A 16,351-nucleotide genomic window follows, 5' to 3' on the forward strand; every position below is an offset into this window, starting at 1 on the left:
ATTGTCTCTTCTCTCTCCAGGATCAGCACTGTGGTGGGTGTTATTAGGCTTGTAATTGGCAAGGAATAAATGAATGAATGATTGATTGACTGATTGAATGAATTAAATTCACTGTTCCTGGATACAATAGGTATAACCCCACTCACTCTCCGCCCAGGGTTTATTTCTTCCCTATACTGTTGCCTAACCAGAAAATACAGTAATAGTTACAGTCCCCCACGGTTCTGGGGGTCTCAGCCTCAGAGACCTGTCTGTCCCAACATGTTCAATATTATCTGGCTCATGGGGTTTATCTGTTGCAGGCCCTGGTACAGAAATAAGCACCCTGAGCTGAGCTGGCATGCCTAACGTGCAGTTGTACGCAGCGCTGGTCTTTTCTCTGGTTCTCATCACAGCTACAGTGGCCAGAGCTGACTGGCAAAAGAGGCGATAAAAGTGAGTCTCCGGAAAGTCACGACCTGACTTAAGCCCTGTGCTTAGAACAGATGTTCCCTCATTTATCTTGAGACCCTGCTAACAAAATGACGTTTACAGTTTTCAGTTTCAGAAATGAAGAGGGGGAAAAGAATCAAGCCTCCAGGATGCCAGGTCTTACCAGTAAAGGATGTAACCCATGCAAGTTACAAATGATGATTTAACAGACTTCTGGTTGATGGCTGGGACGTGGTTACCCTGTGTTTTGAATGTGATAGGACCTAAAGAAGAAGCCAAGGAAATTATTGGAGAAATATTATTCTTAGATTTAGATGCTCTCTGAACAGATGTTGGTAGATTGAGTCATAGTTCCTCAAATATGTCCACGTCGTAATCCCTGAAACGTTGCCTTACTTGGCAAAGGGGACTTTGTAGCTGTGATCAAGTTAAAAATCTTGAGATGGAAAGATTACCCTTGATCACCTGGGTAGACCTGATACAATCACAATGGTTCATATAAGAGGGATGCAGAAAGAGCCAGAGTTAGAAAAGAAGGTGTTGTGAAAATGGAAGCAGTGATTGGAGTGATGTGCTTTGAAGATAGACAAGCCACAGAAGCCAGGTGGCAACTAGATGCTGAAAAGGGCAGGGAAACAGATTTTCCTCTCAGAGCTTCCGTGAGCAACCATCCCTGCAGATACCTGGTTTTCAGTCCAGTAAAACTGATTTCACACTTCGGACCTCCAGAACTGTAAGAGAATGAATTTGTGTTATTTTTATGTCACTAAGTCTGTGGTTACCTATTACAGCAGCAATAGGAAGCTAATACAGAGGTCAGCCATCAACCGTGCATTTACAGCTAATCTTATAATGAGTAATTTATTGAGTGTCTAACCTCCTACCATGGAGGACTTTCCAGTGAGGAAGGTTCATGTGGCGTCACAGTGACTTGCTATAGAACACATGGATGATTTATCATGAAGTGCGAGGGGTTTGGGGTGGGGGGCAATTCCCCATTACCAGTTTGCAGAGCCATTCTGCATTGGCTTGAGGAAATGAACCTGAGATTTGGTGGAGTGATAGCCAAGAGGAGCTTCCACTTCCAAAGAAAAGGTTAGGAGACAGAAATGGGTTCTGCAGAAAACGATTTTCTCAGGTTGGACCTTTCTAAACGGTTCACCATGGGCCTTTCAAGATGTTGTTTTAAGTCTCCATAACTCAGTTTTCCTAGAGTGGTTGACAGCATGGACTTTCAGGGTGGAGGTACCTGGGTTTAAACCTTAGATCTGCAGCTCTCCAGCTTTGCCACCTAGGGCTAGTTAAATAACGTTGGGAGACACATCATAGTCTGGATTGTATTTTATGTGTAGTCACCCACCACCACCATCACTGCCACAGTCTCCTTTGTTAAATAGGGGCAATAAAACAGACTTTATAAGGTTATTTTGCAGACTAAATATAATACTGTATATAAATAGATTAGCCAGTGGCCTTGTGTATTCTAATCATTCAATAAATGGTGGTATTATTATTTACTTGCTGATGGAAGGACCACAATAATTATCTACATGAATGCCACAAGGGCCAATGCAATTCCATCTTGGGAAGCATTTATCATCTTGTGATTAGTGTATTAGCCAGGGGTTTCCAGAGAAATAGAACCAGTAGGATCTCTCTCTCTCTTTCTCTCTCTTTCTCTCTGTGTGTATGTGTGTGTACCATCATCCTCCCAAATGTTAAAGTCAAAACCCAAGAACCTTCCTTGATTCCTTCGTACATTCCCCACATTTTTCATCAGTAAATCAGTTCTATTTCCAACATATATTGTGAAGTTGTTCACTTGTCTGCATCACCAACACTGTGACCCTAACCCAGGCCGGGGCCCGTGCAATTGCCTCCTAACTCCCTCTTTGCTTTTATACCTATTGTTTTACAACCGATTCTCTGCACAGCAGTCAGAGTGAGCTTTTAAAAGCAGAAGTGTATCTTGTCATTCTTCTGCTTAAAACAAATTCATTAACTCACTAGCCCATCTTTACTGAGCCCTCATTAAGTGCAAGGCACTGTTCCTGTACACTGGGGATGCCGCAGTGATGAAAGCAAATTTCCTTTCCTCATGGACACAAATAGATAAGCTCATGAACAACTAACTGCTCGGTATAACAGGAGAACAGAAGGGCACAGATGCAAGTGTGCAGTAGATTTAATGATGGGACGATGAGGACCCTCTCTTGGAGAGCTCTGTTCTTTCAGAGAAATCAAAAGCAAGGTTATTAGCTGACAGCAAGGCAGAGGAAAACAGTATAGGTAGGTTAAGGTGAGAAGAGAAGGTATGGAATGGTTGTCTCGGGGAGAGCAGTTCTCTGACAAGTTGACCAAGGAACTAGAGTCGAGTTGCCAGCAGTGCTGAAGGCTCCCTTGAGATTGTGAGTGTAGCTTTAATGTCAGACTCAGCTCTTCCAGGGCAAACATGGAGTGTTTAAGCATGATTTTTTTTTCAGTCAGGTAGGTAATTAGGTTTATTTTTTAGTTAGTTTTTTGATGGAGGTACTAGGGATTGAACCCAGGACCTTGTGCATGCTAAGCACACACTCTACCACTTGAGGTATACCCTCCCGCTGCGAGCATGATTAAAATGTTGTTAGGTAAATGCAGTGGCAGAAAGAGAGGAAGGGGGCTGAGAATGTATAAAGTGTTACTAGTGATGGATCATGGATTTAAGCTGAGAAAGGAGAGGAAGAACTTGATGGAGCAGTGGATAGTAAGACAGTGCTATGCTTGGTAGATTGGAGGTTCTCATGGGAGAAGAACAATTGGAATTAAGCTACTAGAAGGAGTAATGGTGGTGGCAGTGATGGTGGTGGTGGGTGATTACACATAAAATACAATCCAGGCTATGATGTGTCTCCCAACTTCCTCTTCAGACTAAACCTCATCCCACCCAGCACCTTTAGTCCTTAGCTTGGCCACACCAGCCTCTTCTCTTCCTTGAACCTGCTCAACCCATTCTTTTTTGCCCTCCCTGTTCTGTCTGCCTGGAAAGCTCTCCCTCAGAAGTGTCCTGTGGTTGGCTCATCATTCAAGCCTTCCCTGACCTCCATTTAAATCATGACCCACTCCATCCCTCACTGAGATGACTCTTGATCATATAAACCACATAATACTTACCTAAACCTGAACTTATTCCATATATTTGTTGCCTTGTTTACTGTCAGTCTGCCCCTCCTGTCTAGAAGGTCAGCTGCATGGGAGCAGGGACCTTGGGTGTCTTGTTGTCTGCTAACTCTCAGTTCCTGAAACAGTGCCTGGCACAAGAAAGGAGTTGAAGAAAGCGTGGATAAATGGACAAAGGGATGACTATATGGATTTTCATGAACAAACTTTTCCTTCATCATCTTAAAAATTGTTGATCTACAGACATTATTTTCCCCCTAAGCAAGTCCACGATTTCTGTGAAATCACTTGGAAACTCTTTCCAGTAGGGGCAGCAGTTATCAACGGGGGGGCATTTTTGTCCTCCAGAGGCATTTGGTGAAGTCTGCTGACATTTTCATTGTCTGGGGTACTGCTGACATCTCCTGGGTGGAGATCGCAGATGCTGTTAAACATCCTACAATACACAGGACAGCTGTTCTCCCAGCAAGAAATTATCTGGCCCCAAATGTCCATAGTGTCAAGGCCGAGAACTCTGCTGGGGGCTAAGAGTCATCACTTTGTGAGACTTGCTGGCCAGACCAAACCCCATGAGAAACTTGAGTGTGACTACACTGTGCCCTAGAGAAGTGGGGCTCTCCTGTGAGGTTGGAACGCCCCCATAGGCCCTCCCAGTGCACTGTGTCTTTCCAGCAAAATGCAGTACAGGAGCCACTGGACTGGCACTAGCCAAGATAAACAGTCCAGAAAATATACACAATTCTTCCAGGAAAGACTACAACCCAGAGGGCAGACCTTCCTTTGTGCCTGGTTGCCATCAGCCAACTGGGACCTGGGCAGCCTTGAAGTGGACAAACATGCAATTCTGTTTAAGTGAAAGCACACATTGCAGGCCTGGATGGTCCCAGCATTGAGGGTTTCTCAGCTCCCAAAGCCCTTCCTATTCATCAGGAGAGACCCCATTTGCAAAACATTTATTCAAGGCTTAATTACCAATAAATCCCCACATGAAGCCATTCCATTGAAAGGCCGCACAATAGTTTGGCTTGGTAATCAATGCCCTATTCATTCGCTAATGAGCGTGAGAGGTGTGGCGAGCAGGCCCAGGGACCCGAGGAGAGACTCCCTCTCTTTTTCCATCTGGGGCTGTACTCTCATTAGGGCCCGTTCACATGCTAATCAGCGCTGGGACCCTTGGAAGTTATGGACGGCATTCCCCTGCTGGATCTGTAGTCCCGTGTAGGCAGACGCACTGGTCCCTGTGGACTTCCTCCAGCCTGAAACATCAGCCCTGCTTCTGACCAGTTGGTCTCTTGAGCCCTGTTTTTAAATAAGCTGGGGATTGTCCCCGAGCTGACATCCACCCACACAGGCACGTCCTCACGCATCAGGCCCTGGGACCACGTGCTGCTCTACACGCATTGCTCTGTTTAACCCTGACCACAAACACGGGGCATGATTTTATCATTATTATCCTGATGATAGAAATGAGAAAACTGAGGTTTCCTGACTCTTCCCAGATTATATAGATAATAATAAGAGCTGGTCTCTAACTCACCAGTGAACTAAACATTTATTTTATGCACACGTGTGCCGGGTACTGGAAATAGAGTCCAATGGGAAGGGCAGCCACAAAAGCAGATAATTATCACGCCACACATGGGGGCTCATGAGTGGAGCCTGCTCTATTCCAAAACACAATGTCTTTCTCCCCTGCGCTGAGTTATCCTTCATTGGTAATCCAGGGGACGAGTCGTGGTGACTTGGACCAGTGTGTAATAGTGAGAAGCCATCAGATTCTTGTAAGGAAAAATTAATTCCTATATTATTAAAGTTACACCAGATAAAGACAATAGGAGAAAGGAAATTTATAGTCTCATTTCATTTACAAATGTAAATGTAAAAACTCTTACATGGAATATTAGCAAACTGAAACTAACAGAGTATTTAAAAATAATATACAAGGAATTCCTTTGGATAAATAAGAAAAATAGTAACCCCAATAGAAGAACAGTCAAAGCATGTGAACATATAATTTATGGAAGAAGAAATCAAATGTACCTGAGGAGGTGCTTAAAATTATTAATAATCAAAGAAAGACAAATTATAAAATAATATACCACTTTCTATCTAATAGATTGGCAAAATTAGAAAGCTGGATAATGCCAAGTGTTGGTGGGGATTTGGGGGTGAAAACCGTTGGGCACTGCTGCCAGGAGGGCAGATGGTGTGCTGTTTTGTGACGCACAGCTGGTACTCTTCTCTTAATTGAGTTCAATTAACTAGCTGTACACTGAAGGACTCAGCAATTTACCCTCTCTGTGTAGTCCAAGGAAATCCTTACGCAGCTCCCCAAGGGCCACATACAAGACTCTTCATTGCAGCATTGGTTGTGGTGCCAGGAATCTGGAGACCACCTGGGTGCCCATCATCTGGAGACTGGATAGGTAGACATGGAGGGGCACATAGCAGAACAGGGAGCAACAGATTAGAGAACAGATTAATTGCAGCCATAGCAACATGGATGAACTTTAAAAAAAATTATAATTAGTGAGAAAGGTAGGAAGCAGAAGAAAATATATCACTCAATAGCATTTATGAGAAAGTTCAAATACATGCATATAAAACAACACCATTTTGCAAGAACACATACAAACAGAAGCACATGAATGCATATGGACAGTTTCCATTGTGGGAAGGGGACCAGGAGGAGGGTGTACAGTCAAGATTCCAGCAGGAAACAGATGGCACACCCAAATTAAGACAATTCAAGATAGGTTTGTTTACAGAAGTGTGGGAGGGAGACCTCAGAGGTAGTACGGAAACCCAGATCCATTATTTTAACTTAGCCTGAAGGGACTGGAGAAGGGAATGGTTAGTAGAACTTAAAGACAAAAGATTAGGGAAGAGAGAATTGCCAGGAAATCATCAGTGGCCTTCAGCTGCTGAGGACCAAGCTAGGCCTAAATGACCCCAAGGGAGGAAATCAGAGGTTCATTCCCCTGACCTCGCTCTCCTCCCCACCTCATTCTCCCTAGAGCTCCCCATTGTTCTGCTCAACAGACAGCCAGAGGGCAAGGGAGGCCATTGATGGAATCCATCCTAGTCGGCCTCTTGGACAGAAAGAAGAGAGAGGACACGTGTGGAAGGAGTGGATCTGGGAAGACAAAGGGCAGGTATGTGACTAATGGGCTCTGAAGAGAAAGGGGCCCATCAATAAAACAAATAAACATAAGCATGGGGGAGGGTGCGACTTGCAAGAAAAAAGCAAATAAAGACAGTCCCCTATCTAGGAAGGATCCAGGGGCCAGCTGTAAAGGACATGAAAAATATTTTTCACCGCATTCTTCATATCCTACATTGTGCACGTGTGTGTGTGTGTGTGTGTGTGTGTGTGTAACACAGGCAAATTTGTTTTTGTCTGTTTACATTTATGGTACTCGTTATCAGGTTGGTGAGTTAGCACACATAGTACCAGTAGTCTCCCATAATAGTAAAATTTTGGAGGCATAGCCTTTGAATATGCAAGTTTTTGTTGGACTTTTTGAGAAACATTTAAGTATATAGAATGTCTGAATTAAACTGTGATGGAATCTTTGCAGACCCGAAACATCCCCACAGGATCCTGGTGCTTTAGGGCCAGAGTTTAAAAATTACTTTCTTGAATGAATGTGTATCTCTTTGTGATTATCTAACCCAAGTCATCAGTCTTCATAATGTGTCCTCTCTTCCAGCCCCTGCCTTTGATTAATCCAAGTTTCTTCCAGTTTCTTTTATTACAGACTATTAATGTTTAAAATACCATAGTCTAGAAGAGTGCAATTAAGTGGCCCCTGGAAAATTCCATTCCTTCCTCCACTTGAATAATGGGTCTTCCAAGAATGACTTGACCATAGTGTGAGCAGAGGAGAGGCTTTTCTTTTCTTCTGCTTCCTACCACGGTTGGAAGCTAGAACTGTCTCTTGTCTGTAACACAGAAATTTGCTAAGTGAACCATAGTGAAATCTAGGCTTTGAAATCAGGTGTGCCTGTCCCCGGGGTCTGAAGCAATGGTGAGGAGCCCCAGGGGAAGATGGCTTCCACCACGGATATTCCCTCAGACACGGGAGGGTGGGGGACTGTGCCCGGTAAAATCAGTAGATTAAAAATGTCTAGAATCTAGGTTTGGTCAAGGCTAGATGTTGGCAGCAGACCAATAAATGGTTCAGACAAACTGAATATGCTGACTGAATATTCCTTGCTCACAATTCTCTCCAGCTTACTTGATTGATTCATGGCTCCCGTAATCTTGTTTCCTACGTTCTCTTTTTCCTACCTTTGTAACCCTTAAAGTTTGTGTGTCTTTCCACGGCAAGATGGGTATAGATGTTACGGAAATGACAGACCAGCCAAGAAACAAGCACCACTCGGAGGGTTGGAGTACTCAGATGTATTACGCCGGCGGGCTCAGAGGGGCTTCTGCTCCGAAGCTCTGAGCACCTCCAAGACGTGCGCATGAGGTTTTATAGGGTAAAGTACAAGCTTGGGGTATTCGGCCTATAGGCATGGAACAGCTTTAGCAGCATCATTATCACAAAAGTGGAGGCAGGGAGGCAGCAAACCAACATTCCAAAGCCAGATATGTATCTTTGAAAACCCAGCTGGCTAGCAAAAAACATGAACAGCAAACCAACACTAATTAACTTAGATTCACAAGTTAGTCCAGCAGAACTCAGATCAGTATTCCAATACTTAGATTTGTGAGTTATCTTGTTAGCCCAGCCCAGCTTCTCCTTCACATTCCTAGACTTGTGAGTTATCTTGTTAGACCAGCCCGGCTTTTCTTTCGCATAGACAAGGAGGTGGAAAATCTTAGGGGTCCTGTTGGTGTGATTGTGGAAGGTCCAACAACAGAGAGCCCAGGAATATCTGGCAATTGGAGCCCCTGAGAGCAAAAGGGCAAGGCTGGACCTGCCTGTAGAGGCTGTCAGGATCCCGAGAGGATACCATGCTGGTGCCCAGAGGGAAAGTAGGGTCCCCAGAGGGAGTACCCAAGCCTGACTGGCTGGTCCCGTCTTCTCTGGCTCTGCTCACTCACCAGAAGCCACTTAATCTGACAATTGAATGCATTCAACTGTCAACTATTGTATTCAGTTGAGCCCTGGCTGTGATATATTAATGTCTTAACCTTGTCAAGGAGGTGGAGTTTCTGGAAGTCATAGCATACCTTGTGAGAATCACAAAATATTCAAACATTCACAGTAAATTTCTTGTGGGAAAAGATCACGTTTGTATTATGCCATTAATCCTGGCACAGTGCCTGGCACCTAGGGCATGAAAAATAAATATTTGTGGAAAGAAGGAAAAAAAGAAAGGAGGGAGGGAGGGAAGGAAAGAAGGAAAGGAGGAAGGAGAGGACAATTAATCAATTTAACCAGAAAGAAACATTCTCCAGATACTATTTTCTCACATTTTATAGATTTCCCTGTATTAGTTTACTCTTGTGTCTTATCATTTTATTGGTGTATCAATACTTACAAGCAAAAAACTCAATAATAGTAGGGAGGCAAAATTTTAAGAAAAATTTTGGAAGGACAAATTTTAAAGAGAAAATTCCGAGTTACCCTACAAGTTAGAAGATTGACTTTTATCACCTCCTTTTTATTTTTATTTTTTATTAAAGTGTATTCAGTTACAGTATGTCAATTTCTGATGTACAGCATACTGTTTCAGTCATACACATACATACATATACTTGTTTTCATACTCTTTTTCATTATAGGTTACAAGCTATTGAATATAGTTCCCTGTGCTATACAGAATACGTTTGTTTTCTAATCTATTTTTATATATAGCAGTTAGTATTTGCAAATTTTGAAGTCCCAATTTATCCCTTCACACCCTCTTTCCTTCTTTCCTTCTTTATTTTAATTTTTTTAGAGTGATATCATATGGTGTTTTTCCTTTCTCTTTCTGGCTTACTTCACTTAGAATGACAATCTCCAGGTCCATCCATGTTGCTGCAAATGGCATTATTTTATTATTTTTTATGGCCGAGTAGTATTCCATTGTATAAATATACCACTTCTTCTTTATCCAGTCATCTGTCGATGGACATTTAGGTTGTTTCTATGTCTTGGATATTTTAAGTAGTGCTGCTATGAACATTGGGGTGCCTGTATCTTTTTGAATTAGAGTTCCCTCTGGATATATGCCCAGGAGTGGGATTACTGGATCATATGGTAAGTCTATTTTTAGTTTTTTGAGGAATCTCCATACTGTCTTCCATAACGGCTGCACCAAACTGTATTTCCACCAGCAGTGTAGGAGGGTTCCCTTTTCTCCACAGCCTCTCCAGCATTTATCGTTTGTGGACTTTTGAATGATGGCCATTCTGACTGGTGTGAGGTGATATTTCATTGTAGTTTTGATTTGCATTTCTTGATAATTAGTGATATTGAGCATTTTTTTCATGTACTATTGGCCATTTGTATGTCTTCATTTGAGTATTGCTTGTTTAGGTCTTCAGCCCATTTTTGGATTGAGTTGTATTTTTTTTCTTAAGTTGTGTGAGCTGTTTATATATTCTGGAAATTAAGCCCTTGTCAGTCTCATCATTTGCAAATATTTCCTCCCATTCCATAGGTTGTCTTTTTGTTTTGCTTATGGTTTCCTTTGCTGTGCAAAAGCTTATAAGTTTAATTAGGTCCCATTTGTTTATTTTTTCTTTTATTCTTATTGCCTGGGTAGACTGCCCTAGGAGAACATTGCTGAGATTTATGTCAGACTGTAACACGTTTAAATGATCAACCAATATGGCCTGTTAACCCATATGTCAGCCTGGGGACCCCTGCTGAGAGACCCAATATCATAAAGGCATGAAAGTCTCATGAAACAGCCGTCACCCTGACTCTCACCATGAGTCAGCGTGTTATGCTGCTGAGAACACCAGGCCCCTTCACACATGGAAAAGGAATTATCTACTGGAATTTGCAGTGGGATGGACAAGTTAGTTTGCACCCCTGGGTGAGAGGGAACTAATCAGTCTCCACTGGGATCCCATTGCCCTGCTGCAAGCTGGCCCTGTTGACATGCACTATACCTGGACTGGAACACACACCATTGCAAGAGGGGGGAAGGTGGAGGCCTGGTCTGGCATATCCTGTCCCCAGCCCATCTCCTCACACCTGCCAGTGCTACCTACCTCTGCCAACATGTATGGTAAACACAACCAGGTCAAGTTCCTCAAGCTGCCAGCCTCCCTCTCCTCTGTTTTCCTCTGGTATAAACACTTGGCCACCATCTTGGTCCACTCCATTGGCCTGGAGGACGTTAGCTCTCACATAGAAGTCTTTACTAAATTCACCCAGCAGGGCTTAGCAAAGCCTGTCCTTACTAAATACTGGAATGTCTCTAGTGAGAAAAGCTGTCCTCCAGAATAGAATGGCCTGGCCATTATTACTGCTGCACAAGGAGGCACCTGGGCCATCATCCAATCAAAATGTTGTTTGTTGGTACCTGACGAGTCTGACGTCCATCCTTATTAAATCACACAAAGACATAGGTGAACATCCTGAATGATCACACCCCCAGCCTAGGAGATGTAATAAGTTAGTGGTTCAGATCATGGGGCTTTGGGTAAAAAAAAAAGTTACTTATTTTGGAAATCATTATTTTCATCTGGGCTTTCTCTGACACATGCCTGTACTATTGCTGTGGCATCCGCCTCCAGTGCAGCAAGACAGCCACCAAGAAAGCCACCTCCATGAGAGTAAAAGCTCTCGCTGACTGCTCAGGGTACACTGCAGAAGAGGCGGGCATAGGCGATTGTAAGAGCTGCTCATGAGGTGTGGCGTGTCGGAGGAGGTCAGCGAGAGGACCTGACTGCCAGTTGACCCTCAAGCTGGACCTGGGCAATTCGAAGCTTCTCACTCCCTCTTCTGTCCTCGGAATGTGCATTCTGCTTGCCTTCCCCACCCTAGAAGTTGCCCAAGGATACAACCTTGAGACAGCAAGGTCTACATGACTGCACCTCATTAAGGCCTCTGTATGCACTTCAAGATTCCGGCAGGTGGGTGCTGAGATCTACTCGTCTTGCAGCAACGAAGACAAGCCTCCTGTGTAAGTTCCTTTGCTTATTTAGCCGGCCACCTACCAACCTGGAGTGGCCTGCCTCTCTCTTTGGTCTCTCCCTGCCCTCTGTGGATGGGATCGGTTTCAGATTTCACCCGGGCAGCTCCTGAGGTTGAAAACCAACAGAGAACCGAGATTCTTTGGTGGATAGCACGACTGATCACCACACACAGATTGCACTGAGTTTTTGATTTGTCTTGTATTTTGGAAATGCGTAAGGTACAGAGAGCAGGGTCTGTCTCCTAGAGGAGTGTTTCCTATTCTCATTTTTACCTATACTATTTCATATATAATTATGTGTATGATAATATTTTTACCGATAGAGGCTTCTCATTTAAGAGCTGTCTCTCGGAGGAGAGAATGGACGTTAAGCCCTGCGAATTGTGTCTCTGGTGCTGCAGGGATTGAAGAGGGAGGGGAGGCTGTAGCTTAGGAACTCAGGAGATGCAATGCAGAGACATCACTGCACAGAAAAGTCCAGCCAGTTCAGGGCCGAAAGCTGTGGGCATTGGACTGCTGGCAAATCTCCCGCACCGTGCTGAGCCTCAGGACCTGGTGCCAGCTCTGCATTTGATGGCCTTCTGGGTCCACATAATGGCAAGCACTCCTGGGCCAACTTGTGTTTTTTGCCTAGGAAAGGACAGAAGTTGGCGAGCCACCAAAGCCCGCCTGTCTCTTGGATCCGGTTCCTCCAGCCATCCAGGACAACCACATAGAGCCCTTTAAAAGGCACTTCTGATGATTTAATTAAACCTGACAGATTTTTAAAAAACCACTAACTGGAGACCTCAACCTTATTTCCCATCTATTTTTTTCCCTGCTTCTAAAGGTTAACAGCAAGTGTAGCTCCTTCCTTTGCCCCAGAACTGTATCCTAATGAGCATCCCAAGGGAACGTCCTTTCCTCTTCCTTTGAATGAAGCTACTTCATCTCCTTTGCTGAAAGGGGACAATTTGCAGGCAGGAGTCTGTCTTTGCCTGGTAGAGCTTAAAACCATCGCCCAGCATCAGCAGAACCTCTGGAGCTAAAATGCATTCAGGCTGGCATTTGATGGCAAAGACACTGCCACTTCAGCTCAAGATGGCTCTTGTCATCAGAATATGACTAACTCCAGGGGGGTTACACAAACATTCCTGAACAGAGACTTCTAAGCCACCAGCATTTGATGGCAGGAATGGCTTTGGGACAAACCTGCCTCTGAGTATTGGCCCGTGCATGGGGAAGAGGTCAAGGATAAAAATGACCTCAGAAGCAGACTCCGTCTCCACTGGATTCAGCCTGCCTCCCACCTCCCACCGGGAAGGGAACTGTCACTGAAGGGCTCTCCTCCAGACCCGGTGTGTTTTCAAACCCTGTATCTCTGCTGGGGCACATGGCAAGGTCTGCTCTTCCCTATGAGAACTCCCCCCATTCCGTCCCCCATCCCCCCATCCCCCAACCTTATCAGTCCAGGACCCATTCTCCCAAGACCTTGTTCTCTAAATCTCAAAGGACCGGCAGGATTTTAAAGCCCCCACAGCAGCTATCATCACGGAGCAGGGAGAAGAGCACGACGCCCCCTGGAGGAGGCGGTTAGACTCTTCAGGGCGAGATGTGGAGATTGAAGAAATGTAATCAGAACAATTATCGATTCTCCCTGCTTTTCGTCATGATGTTCTATTTACTTTGAAATTCCAAATAACTCTAAAGAAGGCCATGAGGTTTTTATGTTTGTTAGAAGACAGACTGCATTTGGAAATAGGGAAAAATGTGAATGTAACTGTCACTAAGGTTTGCGTAACTGTCATTGGTGTCTATAAAGAAGGACTCTCAGAAACATGGGCCAAATTCCTCAAAATAAACCTCTAAAACAGGACCTTAGGCTCCACTGGGGACACCTTTTGTCAGAGTGGCTCTCTGCTCCTTTCCAGCTACTCTTAATAGTGAGCACCCAGGTCTTTGGATAGAGGTGTGCAAACTCCAGCTTCCCCACCAGCAACCTGCAAAGCCTTTACAAGGAGGAGTAGTTCTGCCAATGTGGCATGCCTGCTTGTCTTTTATCCTCTCTCTTAACAGGAATTTTCAAAGCCACAAGATCTTGGTGGTGGCAGGAAGCTGAAAATAAGTGGTGAAAATCAAGAAGACTCAGAAAATACCCTGCAAGAAACATATGTGTGTCAGAATCATAGTGAGAAATCTGTGGTTCCATCCATACCCCCTTCCTGAGGACCCTCTCCCCATTCGTGCCTCTAGATGGGACACATTTGTTGCCTCAAGGAAGGGGTATCCCAGAAGGTGGAAAGCAAAGGGTATCAAATTCCTGGCTTTTAAATGAAACAAACAAATGAAAAACTTCTGTCCATACTTAACGAAAGAAGATTCAGTGGAATACTTACCAAAGGTGGTATTTTCCCTATCAGAAAAGAGTTTCAAATATCTTTGGGTGGCAGGAGAAGGAAGAGTTGGAAATGAAGTGAGAGTTACAGGCAAACACCAGAAACTACAAGGGCAAGGAAAGAGCCTCTTTTAGCATCTTCAGGGAGAGCATGGCCCTGTCGACACCTTGATTTCAGACTTCCAGCCTCCAGAACTGAGTATACTTCTGTTGTTATAAGCCACCCAGTTTGCGGTAATTTGTTACAGCAGCCGTCAGAAGCTGTTACTCTGAAACAAGACAGACAAACAACAGTGGAATTTAGGGACCTGAGAGAGGAGCGATGCCCAGGAAGCAGCAGCCCATGCACCACGGCATGGGAGGGGGCTGTCCGGGTCGGGGAGAGTCCAGAAGTTTTCAGTGGAGTGTGGGAAGGAATGTGAATTGTCTGTGTCCTTGAGAAGGGAGTTAGCCAAGAGAGCAGGCGCTGGTCACGATGGGGTTTGCATCAGCTGATGTTGGCTGGGAGCCTGTGGCCGGGGACCAGAGAGGAATACAGACACGTCAGCAGATTCTGCATGGGAAGATCCCCTGTAAGGATTTGAGGGGGGCTTATAAATGATACCCCGGTTCACCACCTAAGTTCAGAAATAACTGACAGAGAGACTTCTGTGTCATATAAAGGCTCTTATAAATCCAAGTATTATCTTGATAAGTGAGAAAGGCAAGAAAGGAAGATGTTAACCGATTCAAGTGGAAATAATGGGCCTGTTAGTACTGCCAGCCAGTGTTCAGTGGACTAATTCATTCACAGAAGGCAAAGGTCACTGCTGCCCATCCTTGGGAGGAGTGGAGTGAAGTGGGCTCTTTCTGCAGACAGATCCCCCAGAAGGGAGATGCTGAGAGGGGCAGGTCTTTCTCCTTCTCTTAGACACCTCACAGAGGAGTGAAGAAAGGATCCTGGAGTCTACAAACATCTCCCTGTACCCCTAGATACGAGGGCTGGGGAATATGAATTCGTTCCTTCCTCCCACCCAGCACCAGCGCTGTGATGCTGTGCGAGGCTCCCTGGACTGTGATGTTACTCCTTGGGAAAGAAAGGAGATGGGGCAACCCCGAACTGTTGGAGTTTAAGCCTGAAACACTGAGTGTGCCCAGAATCGACTAAGATGACATTTTCTGTCTTCAAACAGAATGAAGCTTCAAATAGAATTTATGTCGAGTTGTAGTAGCAAAATAAAGTCCTATTTCTTGCAAACCTGTTTGATGTCCTGGATTCATATCCGCTGCATAAGCAAATAGAGAGCTACGCTGGGGAAATTGGGAGGATAGATAAGTCCTCCACCATGGCCCCCTGGGCGTGGTTGGCATGAGGCTACAGTCATCCCGTGGCCCCCTTGGTGCTCAGGGCTTTCCTTGCCCCGAGTGCTGTAGCAGATCCCCTGCATGTGGTGGTCCTCCTGCCGCTCTGTGGTCCCCGAGGAAGTTTCCAGGTTGTCAGAACATTCTGATAATTGATGCCAGATGAGTGGGAATCCTCAAATACATCACCTCCACTTTCTACATCATGCCAAAAGGTCGCTGTAGGAGTTGGGACTTACCCAAAGCCATAGCACTGACCAGGGGCCAGGCTGGGATTTGAATTCAGGTCTCCACATGCTCAGGAGGCATGAGCTGTGTTTATAGGGCAAGGCTGCTCTGCAGATCTCCTTTCAAAACTCCCCAGCGACCCTCTGCCCACCCCAGTGCCAGCGTCGGTGGAGGCAACCTCCTTGTAAATAGCACAGATGTACCCAGAGGGGTCTTTTCCAGAAGCAGGTGACAAGCAGGCTCTTGCAGTAGAGCCTTGGCAGAAAATCACAAAAGTTTGTGTCCATTCGTGTTTCTCTCTACTTCCATCGGGAACTTCGATTCTTCCACTCTTTAGCCTTTCCCTTTATTGCTGAGCAGTTTGTCTCTGCTCCACGTGGGCACATAGAATGCTGGGAAGTGTCTGCCGCATGTGGTGGGAGTCCCCAGGGGCTGGTACCATTCTGCACGTTGATCTACATCCACCCTCCCATCTTCTGCCTCTGTGTGTGGTGTTGCTGCTGACCCAGAAAAAGGAAATGCTCTTCTTAGATTCCACGAGCCAGTCGGAGCAGATGGCACAGGAGTTAGGCAAGGGTTCACATCGTTTGCAAAAGTGACAACTTCTTCCTCCCAGAAAGACGCCAAAGAGCCCAACAGGGTCTTTCAGTCTTTTGTCTTTCTTGGCTTTTGGAATAAACCCTGGCTTTCGGATGACATTTATTTGTCTTCTACTGGGAGCCTTGTTCT

The 16,351-nt window shown here is 45.0% G+C and overlaps 1 long non-coding RNA gene across 1 annotated transcript; it reads left to right on the forward strand.

The window, feature by feature from the left end:
• Positions 1–6,612: 6,612 nt before the first annotated feature.
• On the forward strand, positions 6,613–15,290 carry LOC141575260 (uncharacterized). Its single transcript, XR_012502721.1, has 2 exons — positions 6,613–11,667; positions 12,509–15,290. It is a non-coding gene; the product is annotated as an uncharacterized LOC141575260 (long non-coding RNA).
• The last annotated feature ends 1,061 nt before the right edge of the window (positions 15,291–16,351 follow it).

This window comes from Camelus bactrianus, chromosome 27 (genome assembly GCF_048773025.1).
Source record: "Camelus bactrianus isolate YW-2024 breed Bactrian camel chromosome 27, ASM4877302v1, whole genome shotgun sequence".
NCBI lineage: Eukaryota > Metazoa > Chordata > Mammalia > Artiodactyla > Camelidae > Camelus > Camelus bactrianus.